Source organism: Medicago truncatula, chromosome 5, assembly GCF_003473485.1.
Source record: "Medicago truncatula cultivar Jemalong A17 chromosome 5, MtrunA17r5.0-ANR, whole genome shotgun sequence".
In the NCBI taxonomy this organism is placed as follows: Eukaryota; Viridiplantae; Streptophyta; class Magnoliopsida; order Fabales; family Fabaceae; genus Medicago; species Medicago truncatula.
In genome coordinates this window covers 35,196,417-35,202,416 of record NC_053046.1, presented here as the reverse complement: position 1 = coordinate 35,202,416, position 6,000 = coordinate 35,196,417, and positions in this window count along the sequence as shown.

The following is a 6,000-nucleotide window of genomic DNA, read 5'->3' as shown; positions in this document are numbered from 1 at the left end:
CTGCTATTTTCTTATCTTACTTAGGCTTAATCATGTTGCTTAGCATGTAATTAGGCTCATTGTATTTTTCCTTCTTTCATATAAATACTTGATGTATCCTCATTTACATCTATGACAAATGAAACTATTTTGCTCTTTCCCACTTTCATAATATGAATTTTATAGAAAATGATATCCTTATTTTTGTATATTAAGCTCTATTTTTGTTGGAATTCCTTGTCGAGTAAGTTATTATCCTATCACCTATGTAGTCCTAAACTAGTCATATCCTATGTAATGTAGTCTTTGTTTCTTTAAGAGGGGTAATCCATAGTCTTCTTATCCTATGTAATCATGCTTTTTTGACAAAAGACAATCACCAACCTTTCTTCGAAATCTCTTTTTGTTGACACACACAACTTCTAATCTGAATATAATTAAATAAATACTAACAAATATTTTTTTAGTATTAAATTGCAAAATACTTAAAAACCCTTTCATCCCATTTTAATTTTTGCTCTACCTGTTGGATGTAACCACTTTTAAAGTTCTTTTTCTTAAAAATGTAATGATAAAGTGTATAAAAATATGAATTTATGTTAATGATGTTTTTCTTTTAAATGGATATGCTGAAAGAGATCCATTGAACAAAATTTAAAATAAAAAAAATAAAAAAAAACTTGGAGAAAATTAGAGACAAGTTGTAATAACAGAAGAGAACACACCTGAGCAAGATAGAAACAAAGATTTTTGGTGTTGAGAAGATGCAGATGCTTAGGACTTGGTTAAAAGCAGGAACAGATATTGTGAAGAGGGTGATACTGTCATATTGCATCTAATGTATTATGTATTCAAATACAAAGGGTTAGTTATTAATGAATGAATACATATTAATGGTGGTCCATTTATATTTCTACTTAGGCAATTTTTTCATTATCATTTTTCCACTTACACTTTTTATTTGTTTTTCTGTTTTTGGTAACTGATTCTGAGTATGAGATTGACATAATTGTAATGCATATGACGTGCATGTGCTATGTAATAGTACTACTTTCTGATGTGCATCCCAAATAATGAATCATATTCAAATTGATTAATACCATTGGACTTAAGCATTCAAATATCAACACCGTTGGACTTCTTTTGTATAAAATTAATTCAAGTATTAAAAAATATAAACGTAGTCCTTCAAATATTCAATTTTTTTTTTTTAAGGAATCAAATATTCAATGTTATTATGTTTCATGTAGACTATATATAGAAATTTAATTTCGGCAAGAACAATTGTTGAAGAATCTAGTACTCAATTTTGGAAAGAGAAGTTATTATCAACAATAAAAAACTTACGAAATACAATAAATATGAAATAAAGACTAGGTTTCTACTGATGTCTAATAGTAATGCAATCTTTGCGGGAATGACCAGGCATCCTACAAACGCCGCATCTTCTCTCAGTTTCAACATCGTCCATCTCGGTCCTAATGCGAGTAATTGGTGGACGACCTTTCTTTGCCCTACGCATGGACTTGTTGGGAACCACCTTCAGTCCTTCATAATCAGGCCAATATGACTCGTGGTGAACCACGTCGAAGTGGATGTTGTATACGGTGTATACACACTCATTCGTGAATTTGTTATCGACAAAAGTCTTGTAGTCGTGACAAAATCTAGAACATGCGGCAATGACATGTGAGCATGGTAGATGTAACGCTCTGAACCGTCCACAGTCACACCATTTATTTTGCAGGTCCACCTTGTATTCTTCCTTTGGTAATCCTTCTTTATGGTCGATGGTTTCACGGACGGAAAAGGTATACCGATCCCGGTCGACAAGGGAACACGATGTGTCGTTGTCGTTGAGTTATGGTAGTCAAATACAATCAACTACAGATAACAATGACGAAGACCAACATGACCCTCAAGTAAATCGCGGAAGACATCGTCGAAGACGAGGGTGTCGAACAGCAGGGCATTTATAATAATTGTAGTTGATTATTATTATTATTATTATTTATGCATGCTAATACGTATCCCAATCCTTCAAAAAAAAATTGTCCTTATTATACCACTCTACTTCAAGTAGAGTGGTATTTAAAAATTTAAAAAACAAAACCAGAAAATACCCCGCAAGTCAAGATGGAGGGGTATTTAAAAAAAATTGAAAAAAAAATGGAAAAATACCCCGCAACTCCAAGTGGAGGGGTATAATAAGGACAAAATTTTCACCAACTTTTAGGGTACCCCGCAACTCCAAGTGGAGTGGTACTAGAGACCCCTGAAAAAGTAGGGCATTTCTGCAATTTTTCGAAAAAGTGAGGTATTTTTGTGTTTTTTTGGCAAAAACTAGGGCAGAAAAAAAATTCTTTAACTACACCCTTATGTATATATCATAAGTTATTTTCACACTCTCTTAAATATTCTCACAAGTGGATATGCCTAAATATAAGCTCAAATAAGTAAATCCAAACGACCCTTCAATCATATCAAACTAATAAGTTAACCAAAGAAAGGAAGCATTGATTTATCACATATATTGAGATTAGTTCAATGAAGTTGTCAAATAAATGAAGCATGGTATAACTCAATAAATATAGCATTTCCATGATGTTATCAAGATAATAACTTAGTTAAGAGTGAGATCGACAGGGTCTACTAATGCTTACTATACAAGGTATGCTTTAGTGAATCGCGATTCCCTATGCAGTCAGAGAAACGTGCATTTGACAGAATGGAATCACTGCAGTCATGAATTGAAACAGTTGAAAATCTCAGTTGTTGGATGAAAGTCATTTGAATTATATTTCGAGTTATGTTCTAAATTAGATGTGTTGGAGTTTAAATCCAAATCATTTGATTTTCATCCAACGACTTAATTGGTCGAATGCATGATTCTCCTAACTGCAGATAATTCAATTAAGCCTTTGAGGTAATCATGCAATCTAGATGATCATGTCAAGGTTGGATGGCACACGTTTCGACTTTCATAAATCGAAGCCAAAATAATGTTGGAAATGTGAGCCATCCAATAGTCCATATGAACGACTTCGTGATTGACTAGGCAATCCACATCCACGCTGTAAGCAACTAGCATCGACTAAAAATGCAAAGTAAATAAACAAATAGGTCATCAAAATTGTAAACATCAGACAAAATAGCCCTTTATTTTTGTGAATTTGCAATAAATATTTCAAATTGTAAAATACCATGTTATGACGTAACATGTTAAATGAACATATCACATTTGACGTGGATCCCACATAAACTTCAGCTCAATAGAAACTAATTTTCCTGTGAAATTTATTTGATATTAGAAACAAATTTGTCAATGATTGCAATTATATAGAGATTAATTACCGGAAAATGAGTTCCTAAGAGACCCAAGTTTTATAGGTAAATTAATTTCTAGAGCGAAGTCATTGTCGTGGCCCTCGTGGGATCAATGTGGAGGGGCCGCATATTTAATTAACATGTCACGCCATAGTTCTAACAATACAAGTTACTATAAGGACTTTTCTGACTGACATTTTTCAATTTCATGAATGTATTTACCGATTTGCAAAAAATCAGTGACTATTTTCACCGATGCTTGCAATTTCAAGGACTACATTTTGGTATTTTTGTGGTGTTTGAAGAGAAAAATGAAAGTAAGAAGAATAGCATTCTTGGGTTAGACTCAAAAGCCCATTGTTGCTTTAAGTCCAACATGGTCCCGGTGAACGATTTATGCACAACCAACATCAAAGAGAATATGTTTTTTAATGATAAATATAAGTTGTTAGTAGTTAAATTAATCTTTCCCTTAAAAAAAATTAAACAGTCCACAAGGCCTACCTCAATTGACGAATATGTCGAAATTATTAAGCCGTATGTCATGATCAGAGTTCGAATCCCTAAAAGAATTTATATTGTCATTTCGTCTATCTACAAAAAAAGTTAGATTAATTTTTTTCTTCTTCTTTTGGGTTTGAGCTACATCAAAGATACTTATATTTATGCTTATAAATAAGTGATTTTGACATTTAATAATTTAGCTAGTATATGGTAGAGATTTTTAAGAAAATATGTTATTTTGTGTTTATAAAAATCTTCTATGTTATTAACTAACCAATAAATCATTATTAACCAATAAATCACTATTATAAGTTCTAACAGCAACTAGCAAAACTATGGAACTGAAACTAGAGAAATTATATCATTCCTCAATATCCACATCAACGTATGCTCTAGTAGCTCTACTACAAGCTCGTCATCTGTCTTTAGAGTTTTTAGATGGTTTGGTTGGAAGCTAGATCTAGGTTGGATTTGGTTTCGATATGACATTTGGTTGTGTGGTCTTTATGAAAAACCCGAAATGAGTTCATATTTTATGGGAGGTAAAGCTACGCGTTGATTTGGTTATTTTCTCCTATTAGAAGTGGTTTTTGGGGAAGTACCTTTACCTACACCAATACGAGTTGAATGTGGAACCTATTATGTATTGGGGCTAATAGTGACTGGTGGGTCGACTTTGTTGAGGTCGTTTGTTGTATTTAACCTAAGTGATGGCCAAGGTGTGTGTTCCCTCGTGTGTTGGCTGAGTTCAATGCTTCTAGTTGGTTTTGGTTTGGCTTCGTTAAAACAAATCGTCATACAATGTTTTTTTTTGTGGTGGTGGATGAGGTTCGAATCTTGTACCTTGTATATATTATGTATTGTCCATACCAATTGAGTTATGCTCACGAGGACCGTCATACAATGTATTTATTGATACATGAGAGGGTTTGGAAGACAATTACTTCAACAAACTTGAATGTAAATAAATTATTTTAAAATTACTTTCACGATGATTTCTTTTGATAGACGAACCATTGTTTAATCCCGTCCTACACATCATAATCTTAAACGAGGGGAGATGTTTTACATGTCAAATAAAAGTTGTGGAGAATACGTAGAAAGTATTGTTCATTTGTTTTTTGAAAAATGCAAAATTTACTCTTGTTTGTTGATGATTGTGTGAATCGGGTGAAAATATTTTTTATTTTTTTTGCCAAAACAACTATAGAACTCATTTTGGGATGGCTCTACCTTATTTTGATATACTATATATCGGTTTGACATACTATATATGTGATTTGCTATGATGTGGAGAATTTTGTTGGCTAGTAATAATTTTTTTGTTCAAAATGATAGATCTAAAGCACTACGTACGTGGCCTAATCAAAATTTTATCGGTTTGTATTTTTTTTTTATACAAAAATAAATAATATTCATTTATTCAAATTGATAGAGTATAATCAATACAATGCAAATTTAAAGTCGTTATTACAAACAAAAAGGATGAATCTGTGAACAAACTCACATTATACATGATAATAGGATAAAAATGCATACTATCTATGCCTACAAATATGATTATATTCAGGTCTCTGGAATACTCATGTATCTTGAGTTGCAACATTAACAACGTTAACGTCATTAATTGAATCTGCACTTGTTCAAAGTTGGTATTTCAACCTACAATGGGTGTTTTTAGGTCAAAATTGACTCTAAATAACCCCTCTTTGGTAAATAAAAAAATGGTGACGATTAAGGTTTAGAAAAGAGAAAATTGTATTTGGTAAAACATCCGCATACTTTTTATCAAAATATAGCCAACCAAATCCGGTGGCGAGCGGTTTCAGTTAGATCAGGTGATCGAGTCGTGGAGAATTTAAAAACCCAACAAATTATAATTAAATATTTTATTTCATGAATTTCAACCCTTATATTAAATTGTATAATTTAAAATATCAACATTTAAAATTGAAACACTTTTAGATCAACACATACAAGTCCAAAACTACATTAACATAAGTAAAATAAAATGATTGTTTAATAACAAATTTGGTTCATGGGTTTGGAAGCATAAATATGCTACCCAAATCAAACAACTTCTAGGTTGACCAATACTTGAACAAGTTTAGATAGTAAAATATATACTTGTGAAGGAAAATGTTAAAAATTGTCCTTAAAATACTTGTTAAGTGTTTTGATTCTATTCTC